We start from the raw sequence: 13,062 nt of genomic DNA on the forward strand, positions 1-13,062 counted from the left end.
CAGAGAGAGAGTTCCATCAGTTCTACCTCTGTTTGACAAAGTTCTAGAGCTGGATCTTTTATATTCTGGTTGCTCTTTTAATCCGTGGCTTTTTTTTTTCTTTCTGTCCCCCAGGGTACATGTATCTCCCTCACTACAGTTCACAGCATCAGGGGTGTTCCCTTTCTTGTTGTGTGTCTGTCTCTCATGTTGCTCTCTTTGTGGTCTATTTTTTGTTGAGCAGAAGCTTTTCAGTCAGCCCTCAGTACTTCTTCAGGAGGCATTACTCTACAGATAGGTTTAGATTTGGTATGTCTAGAAGGGTTTGAGTTCAGTGTCTTCCTGCATTGCTACCTTGGACTGGAACCCCAGAGAAGTAATTCTTAAAGTAAATAAATACAAATAAAAGAGGAGAAAGGTCATTCAGAACTTGACTTGGTAAGGACAAATACAAATCTTAAAGTGTCTTCACAAATATTAGTAAAAGCATTAGGCATCTCGACAGATAATCCTAACTTATCCATCTACCTGAAAAATAAATTCACACTGAATTTTTATAATTAATGAATTTTGTATATATTTAATAGCAGTAATTTTTACACAGAGGCAGTAAGGTAGCTGAATTCTGTCTGTATGTTCATGTGTGTAGATATGCGGTATTTTCTCCCCCTGGGTGGTATTACTAGATTTAGTTTGTACAAGAGTTCTGTTTAGTTGCCTTGAAGGCAAGCACCTGTAAGGATTAGGCACTCTAAAACCATCAGAAAGATAGATACGAGCCCAAATGTTATTCAATAAGCTCATGTGATCTCAAAAAATACTTGATATGAAAGCCAGATTAAGATTGAACGTCTAATTAAAGCTTACATATCTTTAGAGTTGTCAACATTAAATATAAAACTTTTACCAGTGTTTACTAGCCAAATAAGTTTATGTTATCTTATGTAAGATCTGTCAACAATAAAATAATAGCTTGGCATAATGGCTGACTTTACCTACAAAAACTTAATTATTAAGAACAAGTGAATTAAATAGATGTAAGCAAGATAAAAGTTTGTATAAATGTACTTTTATCAATATTTATGTCGACTTAAATAGTTTTTCAAAATCTTTCTGGTAACCTAAAACCTTGAAGTTTCTCTGAGTTAGGTTAAATGATGAGTAGTTAAATTCATCAAACATCTAAATCATTTCCTAATGAGAAAAAATACTGAAGCATTAATTACTCACCGTAGGTTCATCTACTGTTGGCTTCTTATTACACAGAAACTAAAAAAAAGGGGGGGGGGTCTGTTTTTGTTACATTGGAAAAAAACATGCTTCTAAAAATTATGAAGTATATTCATAAGTATATAAATTTAAAGAATGCTGGTATAACAGTTCAGAGTTGGTTACTTCTTAGTTTTCAGTAGAAATTAAGGTTCTAAGGTTTAAGAATTCTAAGTAATATATGCCATTAAATCTACCAGAAATAATAAGAAAAACATCTCCGTGTGCCAGAAGAGTGTGATGTGTTTTCAGTAACAAAGGGTATAAGAAATGGAGATGCATTTTTTTGTTGAGGGCAAAGAATAATTTTGTCCTAAAATAAGTCTGGTTGTTTAAAGAGGGAAGATACAGGATAAAACAAAAATGTAGGAAAAAAACAGTTGTAGAAGGTTTGTGGAAAAGGAATATTTGAAAAGGAATTTTAATGTGTAGTTAAGCTGGCCAAAATTAAAATGAATTTATTTAAAAATTCATTTTAAAATCAAAAGTAAGCCGGTACAAATTTAGAATTTGTTTTTTTCTCAGTTAAAAGGAAAAGTTTCCTGGACTTTTGCTTGCTTTTGATAATATTTTAAAGGTAAACTTTCATAATTAGATTTAATGATGATCTACCATTCTGTTTGATCAAGTGCTTTAAAACCCTTTTAAAAATATTTTTACCTGGAATATACTAAACGATTTGTAAACCAATTAGGCTTATTTGATATGTAAATTGCATGGGACATATTGTCAAATAAGTGATACTAAGGCTTCTTTATATTTGCATTTGCAAAATTGAACTTCATCCACATGTGCCACATTCTGCTTCACCAAGTAAATACATGGAAGGAAGGAAGGAAGGAAGGAAGGAAGGAAGGAAGGAAGGAAGGAAGGAAGGAAGGAAGGAAGGAAGGACGGACGGAAGGAAGGAAGGAAGGAAGGAAGGAAGGAAGGAAGGAAGGAAGGAAACCCTTAATTGCCAGACGATTGCCATCCTGACATCCTTGCAACATGGGAATAATCTGCTCCTGGATCAAAAATTAAGATAGGTAAACAGTTACTCTAAGTTAAAGAACAGTTAGGGCTATGGAAAATCCAGAATGGCTGCTTGGATCTTTCGAGCTCCCTGAAAAACCTCATTTTTCATTTTTTACATTCCTCTACCCATCATAGTGCCTTTAAAAAGACTCAAGTTACAGAGAGTAGCAGGAAAATTGCAGAGTAGGAGGGTCCTGAGCTCATGTCATCTCAGGGACACATCAAGATAACAACTAAATTTATAAACTACTTCTGAAAATGACCTGAAGACTGGCAGAACAGATCTTCCACAGCTAGTTATAGAGAGAAGGCCACATCAAAACGGGTAGGAGGGGCTGAAATGAGGTTGGGCACCGAATCCCCAGTGCAGGTAACCACAAACAGTTGTTGAAGAACAAGCATGCAGAAGCAAGAAGATTGGGCACCAGAACTACCTGGGACCAGCACTGGGAAGATAAGTCCCCATAATGTCTGGCTCTGAAAACCTGTGGGGCTTGACTCCAGAAGAGCTGGAGGACAATAGAAAACTGAGTCCCCACGTTGAAGAGCCAGCATACTGAATAACTTAGCACAACACAGAAAAACTACTTAGAAAAGTGCCTGGGATATATACGAAGGGAATTTATTGCCAGATCTTAGAATGCATGCCAGAAGGGTAAGAATCTGCAGGAAAATTTCTCTGGGAATACGATTTCTCTGGGCACCCTTTCTCTTCCCCTACCCAGACTACATAGCTGGACATTTGTGGGAGCCAGTGCTAAAACTCTTCATCTACCTTGCTAGCACTGTGTGACCTGCCCACCATTCCTCCAAAGTGGCTCCTGCCATACTACCCTTGTCAGGCAGCTCTGGCCAAGACCAGTGCCACTACAAAATGACTCCTACCCTGAGGAGGGGGAGGACAACCCTGTATACCAGCACACCCACTGTTTCTACGGCAGGGCCTATTAGCAGCTCTGCCCTTCAGTAGACCTGCAGTTGTGGCAGTGAGGCTAATTACAGACAACTATGTTGACTACTGACCCTGTCCACCAATGAGCCTATGGCAACCTCTGTTGGACCGTTCAACAGTTTGAGGAGCAAACTTTGTGCAGGGTGCCCACAACAAGTAAAGAGCTTTATTACAGCCAGTTGGGCTAAAGGTAGTCATGACTCAGCCACAATAGGAGGGTGTATGCAGCCCACACAAGGACTGGTGACCAGGAGGGATTAGGCTATCCGGGCACCACAGGACGTTTTCTACACAAGGACAGTACATTCAATATATAGCTGACCTACCTAATACATAGGAACAGACAACATGATGAGACGAAAGGAATATGTTTCAAATGAAAGAACAAGACAAAATAACAGTAAAAGAGCTACAAAAGGAAGGTCAGCAACATGCCTGATAAAGAGTTCAAATTAATGGTCATAAAGATACTTATGGGACTTGAGAGGAGTGGATGATCTCAGTGAAAACTTCAACAAAGAGACGGAAAATAGAAAAAAGAGCCATTCGGAGCTGAAGAATTCAATAACTGAAATGAAAAATACGTTACAGAGAATTTAACAACAGATTAGAGGATGTAGAAGAATGGATCAGCAATATGGAAGACAGGGTAATGGAAAGCAATCAAGTGAACAGCATAAAGGAAAAAAAAAAGAATATATTAAGGGAACCCTGTAACATCACCAAGAGTAATAACATTTGCATTATAGGGGTCCCAGAAGGAGGAGAATGAGAGAGAAGAGCAGACAATTATTTGAAGAACAGCTGAAGATTTCCCTTCCTGGAGAAGGAAACAGACATCCAGGTCCAGGGATCACAGAGAGCCCCTAACAAAATGAATCCAGGAAGGTCCACCTCAAGATACCTGATAATTAAAATGGTAAAAAGTAGGGGCACCTGGGTGGCTCAGTCGGTTGAGCAGCCAACTTTGGCTCAGGTCATGATCTCGCGGTCCGTGAGTTCGAGCCCCACGTCAGGCTCTGTGCTGACAGCTCAGAGCCTGGAGCCTGTTTCAGATTCTGTGTCTCCCTCTCTCTGACCCTCCCCCATTCATGCTCTGTCTCTCTCTGTCTCAAAAATAAACGTTAGAAAAAAATTTTTAAAAAATGGTAGAAAGTAATGACAGAGAATGTTAAAAGCAGCAGAAGAAAAGCAAACAGTTACATACAAGGGAAACCCCCATAAGGCTATCAGCTGGGTTTTCAGCAGAAACGTTCAGGCCAAAATGGAGCCGCGTGATATATTCAAAGTACTACTCAACCAAGAATACTCTATCTCTTCCTCAATGCTGAATGATAATTTTGCCAAGTAAAGAGTTTCCCAGACAAACAAGAGTTAAAGCAGTTCATCACCACTAAACTGGTCTGAAAAGAAAGGGGATTATTCAAGTGGAAATGAAAGGCCATAACTAGAAGAAAATGTATAAAGAAAATATTCACAAAAATCTAAAGTAGTAGATTAATCACTCATAAGGCCGATATGGAGGTTAAAACACAAAAGTAGTAAAATCAGCTATATCTATAAAAAATCGTCAAGTGATACACAAAATAAAATGACATAAAATATGACATATACATAAAATATGAACGAGGTGGGTAAAACTTCAGTCCTAAAATGTGTTTGAACCTGTCAACCTATTATCACTGCTATACACATAGGATGTTATATATGAACTCAATGGTAACCACAAATCAAAAACTTATAACAGATACACTAAAGAAATCCATCAAACCACAGGGGAGGAGAACAAGAGAAGAGAAGGAAGGAACAGGGAACTACAACCAGAAGACAGTTAACAAAATGGCAATAAGTATATAACTCAATAATTATTTTAAGTGTAAATGGTTTAAGTGCTCCAATCAAGATACTGAAGTAGTAGAATGGATTAAAAAACAATACCTATCTGTATATGTCTTTAGGTTTGACTGCATATAGACTGAAAGTAAAGGGATAGAAAAACATTTACCTTGGAAATGGAAGCAAAACAAAAAATAAATACGCATCTGACTCTTGATTTCAGTTCAGATCATGATCCCACAGTTCATTAGATTGAGCCCTGCATCAGGCTTTGTACTGACAGTGTGGAGGCTGCTTGGGATTTTCTCTCTCCCTCTCTCTGTCCCTGCCCCTCTCTCAAAATAAATAAACTTTAAAAAAAGTATGTAACAATAGACGGAAGGCATTAAATAGTGAAAGGATCAATTCAACAAGAGGACATAACAACAGTAAATATCTATGCATTCAACAAGGCACCTAAATACATAAAGTCCCCTACTATTATTGTATTACTATCATTTTTTTTCCTTTGTGTCTGTTAACTTTTGCTTTAATGCTCCATTTGCATCACAGATATATTATCCAGTTAGAAAATAAGAAACACTGTGGCTTTAAGGAACATATTAGATCACATGGACCTAACATACACAAATAGAACATTACATCCCAAAACAGAATCATCAGAATAGATATTTTTTTCAAGTGCCCATGCAACATTATCCAGGACAGATCACATTTTAGTTCACAAAACAAATCTCAATAAATTTAAGAAGACTGAAATCATATCAAGCATCTTTTCTGACTACATCAGTATGAAGCTAGATATCAATTACAAGAAAATCCACAAATACATGTAGGCTAAACAACATGATAATAACTAGTGAATCAAAAACAAAAAAAATTATGTGGAGACAAAAATAAAATAACAGTCCAAAATCTTCAGTTCTTAGCAAAAGCAGTTCTAACGGAACTATAGCGATATAGGCCTACCTTAAGAAATGAAGATCTCAAATGAACAACCTAACTTTGTACCTAAAAGAAATAGGAAAAAAATGTCCGATACTAGTAGAAAAAAATTAATGAATATTAGAGCAGAAATAGGGACTAATAATAACCCATATGAAAATTAAATCAATAAAATCAAGAAATATTTCTTTGGAAGATTATTGAATTGATTAATCTTTAGCCAGACTTTCCAAGATAAAAGAGGACTCAGATAAAAAAAAAGGGGAAATAACTGACACCAGACAAATGCAAAGGACTATAAGAAAATACTATGAAAAATTATATGCCAACAAATTGGACATAGAAGAAACCTAGAAGAAATGATACATTTCTAGAAATATACAATCTTCCAAAACTAAATCAGAAATAGAAAATCTGAACAGACTACTAGTAACAAAATGTAATAAAAAAAACAAACAAATGGAACTGGATGGATTCACAAGTGTATTCTACCAAACATTTAAAGATGTTAATTCCTCTTCTCCTCAATCTCTTCCAAAAAAATAAGATGAAGGAAGTCTTTCAAAACCATTCTATAAGGCCAGAATTACCCTGATACCAAAATGAGATAAAGAATACAAAAACAACAACAACAACAACAACAACAACAACAAAAAAAACCCCAAAGCTGTATATAGGCCAACATCGTTGATGAACATAGATGCAAAAATCATCAATGAAATATTAGCAATCTGAACTCAACAATACATTAAAACAATCATTCACCATGCTCAAGTGGGATTTATTTCAGAGATACAAGAATGGTTCAGTACTTGAAAATCAATGTGATACAACACCACATCGAGAAAACGAGGTAAAAATCATATGATCGTCTCAGTAGATATAGAAACATTTAACAAAATTAAATATCTTGTCATGATAAAAACTCAACAAAGTTTGCTTAGAGGGAATATATCTTAACATAATAAAGTCCATATATGAAAAGCCCACAACTTAACATTATGCTCACTAGAAAAAAAGACGTTCATTTTTCACTAAGATAAGGAACAAGACAAGTGTATCCACTCTTGCCACTTTTATTCAACATAGTACTGAAATTTGTAACCACAACAGTCTGACAAGAAAAAAAGGCATCTGTCTTGGTAAGGAAGAAGTAAAACTGTCACTATTTGCAGATAACATGATATTATAAATAGAAAACTATAATGACTCCACCAAAAACTATTAGGAGTAATAAGTCAATTCAGTAACCTTTCAGGATATAATATTAATATACAGAAACATGTTGCATTCCTATACACTAATAAAAAAGTAGCAGAAAGAAAAATTAAAACATTCCCATTTACAATGTACCAAAAAGAATAAAATACCTAGGAATAAATTTAACCAAGGTGAAAGACTTACCTGTTGAAAACTAAGCACTGATGAAATTGAAGAGGACACAAACAAATGGAAAGATATTCCATACTCATGGGTTGGAAGAATTAACACACTGAAAATGTCCATACTACTCAAAGCTATCTACAGATTCAACACAATCTCTGTCTAAATACCAACAGCATTTTTCACAGAACTAGAACTAATGATCCTGAAATAAGACCTCTAATAGCCAAAGTAATTTTGAGAAGGAAGAACAAAGCTGAAGGTATCACAATCCCAAATTTTAAGATATAGTAAAAGCTACAGTAATCAAAACAATATCATAGTGTTGCATAGATATGTAATACAGGAGAGAAAGCCCAGAAGTAAACCCACACCTATATCGTTAATCAATGACAATGGAGGCAAGAATATGCAATATGGAAAAGACAGTCTCTTTGACAAATGGTGTTGGGAAAACTGTGCCACTTTCTTACACCGTATATAAAAGTAAACTCACAATAGATTTAACATAAAAGTTTGAGTCCTAAAACCATAAAACCCCTAGAGCAAAACTGGCAGTAATTTCTTTGACATCAGTCTTAGCAGCATTTTTCTAGATATGTCCCCTCAGTCAAGGGAAATAAAAGCACAGATAAACTATTGGGACTACATCAAAATAAAAAACTTTTGCACAGCAGACTATCAACAAAATGAAGACAGCTTACTTAATGAGAGAAGATATTTGCAAATGATATATCCAATAAGGGGTTAATATCCAAAATATAGAAAAACTCATTCAACTTAACACTAAAAAAAGAATAATTTGACTGAAAAAATGAGCAAAGGACCTGCATAGACTTTTTTCCAAAGAAGACATACAGATTGACAGCAGATACATGAAAAAAATGTTCAACATTACCCATCATCAGGGAAATGCAAATCAGAACCACAATGAGATATGACTTTACACATTTCAGAATGGCTGGAATCAAAAAGACAAGAAATAACAAGTGCTGGTGAGGAAGTCGAGAAGAGAGAAACCTCTGCACTGTTGGTGAGGATGTAAATTGGTGCAGACACTGTGTGAAAGAGTAGGGAGGCTCCTCAAAAATTAAAAATAGAAATACCTTATGATCCAATAACTCTACTGATGGGAAATTACCAAAAGAAAAAGAAGACACTTCATTTGAAGATATATGCACCCTTTTGCTTATTGTAGCATTATTGACAATAGTCAAGATGTAGAAGCAACCCAAGTGTTCATCTATAGATGAATGGATAAAGATGACATTATATATAGAGAGAATATTATGCCACCATAAAAAGGAGGACATCTTGTCATTTGCAACAACCGAGATGAACCTAGAGGTTGTTATGCTAAGTGAAATAAGTCAGAGAAAGAGAAACACCATATGGTTTCACTTATGTATAGAACTTAAAAAAAAACAAATGTAAAATAAACAAAGTAGAAACAAATGCATAAATACAGAGAACTAATGGTTATCAAAAGGAAGAAGTTCTGAGGGATGGGCAAAATGGGTAAAGGGGAGTAGAAGATAACGACTTCCAATTATAAAGTGACTAACTCATTGGAATAAAATGTACAGCATAGGGTATATAGTCAATGGCATTTTAATGGTGTGATGGTGACAGATTGTAGCTACATTTGTGAGCAGAGCATAATCTATAGACTTGTAGAATCACTATGTTGTACACCTGAAACTAATGTAACAGTGTGTCAACTATTAAAAAAAAAAAAAAAAAAGGAAAAAAGAATGATCTCCCTGAAGTTTGCATTGAAAAGAGATGTTAGATAGTTGTTGGAGAAGACCAGGTAGGACATTAAACAATTATACTTTAATGCATAGGGGGAAAAAAGCAAAGTCCTCTTAGAGGGACTTTTGTTCTCTCAAGGCCACAATTTTTATAATACTCAGAAGCTTTTTGAGATAAATAGGAGAGGTTTTGGAATTGGTAAGAGGATGGGTTGTCTCTGAATTGTTTCTGGAATCATACCTCTGGTCCTATAAAGACTAGATTTGTAAAACAAGGATAGTTTGGGGCGCCTCGGTGGCGCAGTCGGTTAAGCGTCCGACTTCAGCCAGGTCACCATCTCGCGGTCCGTGGGTTCGAGCCCCGCGTCAGGCTCTGGGCTGATGGCTCAGAGCCTGGAGCCTGTTTCCGATTGTGTGTCTCCCTCTCTCTCTGCCCCTCCCCCGTTCATGCTCTGTCTCTCTCTGTCCCAAAAATAAATAAAAGTTGAAAAAAAAAATTAAAAAAAAAATAAAACAAGGATAGTTATTTTTAATTCCTCAAAGAATTATTTTGTCACTTGAATCAGATCCATCCACTGACTGATGAGAATGTTTTTTCCTCTGGTACATTGACCTTAGGGGAGAACATAAAAAGAAAAAAAAAATCAATAAAATTGTATCAGGCTCTGAACATTGGCTTCCAATTTGGCCAAATTTCTGATCACAGAGTCATTAAATCCTTTCTAATATCTTGCTGGGTTTCATCCAAGACAAAGGGTAAATTTTTCTGGGAGTATTAAGCAACATTATGGACTCAAGAGCTGTCATCAATGAGTGTGCAAAAGATACTATCTTCATAAGATCTAGAGTCATTCTTTTTGTTTTTTTATTTTTTTTATGTTTATTTATTTTTGAGAGAGAGACAGAGACAGAGTGTGAGCAGGGGAGGGGCAGAGAGAGAGGGAGACACAGAATCTGAAGCAGGCTCCAGGCTCCAAGCTGTCAGCACAGAGTCTGACTCGGGGCTCAAACCCACAAACCATGAGATAATGACTTGAGCCGAAGTTGGACATCTAACCGACTGAGCCACCCAGGCACCCTAGATCTAGAGTCATTCTTAAAGATAGGCAGAGAAACAATCCACAACTTGCATGTCATAAATTAAGCCCTGTTTTGGAGACATGGGATGAAGAAACAAGCAAGAAGGAAATACTTATTTTCAGGAGGGAAAAAATCAGTAACCAATGGCTCTGGATTTGGAGAGGAAGGGACAATTTGAAATCTTATTTCCCTTTCTCAACCTCTCAGGAGGTATTTTGTTTACAAAAACACTTCTCTGTCCTCCCTAGGTTTAAGAAATTCCTTAACTGTGGTCCTTAGTTTGGCCTTTGACCAATCAGTGAAAGATACCTGAAGAGGATCTCCGGTAGCCTCCAATGGTCCTATTCTAAAAGGTCACCGTCTAAAAGTCTCTTTAGAAGTGGAAAGACAGTTTAAACAAAGGTTCAAGAGGAGGAGTGCTCAAAAGATAGAGGGAAGCAGTAGGAGTTACATCAGTCTTCTGGTCTTTAATTTTAGGTGTCTTTCTATTTAATTTTTTTAATTAGCTTTTTGCAGTGAATCTTTGTAATGAAACTGTTTTGGAATTTTGAAACCTTTTGGAGGCTTCTCTTTGTCAGTTGAAACAGGGATCCTATTCCATTTACTTTGGGAACCCTTGCCTTCAAGGGCACTTCGTAAATAATGTTACCTAATTTGAATGCTCCCCAAAATGGCCATTGTAAGTTCATGTTATATTGTTGTTGTTGTTGTTTTATCTTGCTACATATCTGCAACTTCCAGCCAGGACTATCGTTCTTTGACATAAAATAAGCAGGTATGTTGGAATGTGGCACTCTCAACTCTCTGAATATAAAGGATCTCATTTCTTTTAGCTAGACATTGGGTTTCTTAAAGCCAAACTAATACCTAAAGGTACTTGCCCTAGGGTTGGGATTTGTGGGTGCTTTGCACTGCGCCTCACCGCATGGAAACTTTGATGGTAGTGACCTGGTGGCAATCTAGCCCATTGTGTAACCAACTCTTCCTAACATGGCAGTCGAGTTAGGTGGTAAGCACTCTAACAACCTTTAAATGGTAGACTCCAGGCACCTGGATGGCTCAGTCATGTAAGTGGCCGACTCCTGATATCAGCTCAGATCACTCATGATCTCACAGTTTGTGAGTTCGAGTCCTATGTCGGGCTCCGTGCTGACAGCACATAGCCATAGCCTGCTTTAGATTCTCTCTCTCCCTCTCTCTCTTCCCCGCCCCCTGTCATGTGCTCACATGTGCTCTCTCTCTCAAATAAATATGCTTAAAAAAAAATGGTGGACTCATACCCACCATTTTTGGAGGCTTTTAGGCCTCTGATATCCCTCTTAACAATAGCCATTATTTATACAAAACCAGACAAACAAACATGTACCTCAACATACCAGTAGTAACCAAAAGATGTCACAGCAGACTGGCCAAGAAAAGACTGTGTGCACTGCCAGGAATTCCTGCTGTGGACTAAATCAGCCAACTCCAAGCAGGGACACTACAGGCTGGAAATGGGGAAGGACCAACCAGCAAAGCCCAGTAAATGGGGATGGTGGACTGGAACTGGAGAAGTTATTCCAATGTGGAATTGCAGATTAAACCACAGGCTAAGGACTGGCCATCTGTTACAGCCTCCAGTCAGTCTAAACTAACCTGTTAACCCTGGACTGGAAGGCCAAGAAGATCAGTAGCTCAAATACAAAACGAATGGAGCTCAAACCTAGAGTGACTTACCGATGGCCCTCAGAAATGGCAAGAAAGACAATGAACTCAGAAGAGTTCACAGGGTGCCACACCTGTTTCTTGTCCCCAAATGCTGTCAGAAGTTTGCTTCAAATCTTACCACTGCCACCAAATCTGTTAAAAAACAAAATTCTAGTGATTTTGAAGATCTGATTGGCTTTATTAAGTGATTAATGAATCCAGCAGCACCCCATCTAGCAAGTAGAAGGGAGCCCTAGGGAGCTGTACAAAATGGAAACTTTTTCCAGGAAGAAGAGTAGGGCAAGAAAGTTATTAGCAGAAGAAAAGGATTATTCTAGACAAGGCCTCTTTCCTTTAAAGGGAAGAACAGATGATCTTTTCAGGCAGATTACTTCATCTTACTTTGGTAGAAGGAGAGGGCCCATGTGACAGATTACCTCACTGGTGCTGATCAGAAAATTCTTGACTGAAGAATTAAGACATATTTCTGGGGGTGGTTGAAACTGCAATTGCATTAAGGTGTTAAGCCCTGAGTTGGTGACTCAGCCTAAGTGATGCCATTTGGGGCCTGTGATTTTCTTTTTAACAACTCAATCATTAATATAAGGAAAACAGTTATTATCTGAATCGCTGCTGTGTATCTGTACTACTTTCTATATAATCTTTAGTATAAAGCAAACGACATGTGATAAGTGTTGTAAAGTGAGTAAATTTCTGACAGAAAGCGGCCCAAGGCTTTAATCTTCAGTTTTAAAAAAACATTCTTTGTGGGTGCCTGGGTGGTTCAGTTGGTTAAGCGTCCGACTTCGGCTCAGGTCATGATCTTGCGGTTTGTGGGTTTGAGCCCTGCGTTGGGCTGTGTGCTGACAGCTCGGAGCCTGGAGCCCGCTTCGGATTCTGTGTCTCCATCTCTCTGCCCCTCCCCCGCTTGCCCTGTGTGTGTGTGTGTGTGTGTGTGTGTGTGTGTGTGTCTCTCTCTCTCTCTCTCTCTCTCTCTCTCTATCAAAAATAAACAAACATTAAAAAAATAAAATACACATTCTTCAGCTTAGTCAATAATATCTGCTACCTAGAATTTAAAGGTTAAGCTTGATCACTCTAAATTGTAATGCATAGTATTGGCAATAGAAGTCAGAAAATTTTGAATTGCATAAACTTATT

This window comes from Felis catus, chromosome B2, assembly GCF_018350175.1.
Source record: "Felis catus isolate Fca126 chromosome B2, F.catus_Fca126_mat1.0, whole genome shotgun sequence".
NCBI classification, from domain to species: domain Eukaryota; kingdom Metazoa; phylum Chordata; class Mammalia; order Carnivora; family Felidae; genus Felis; species Felis catus.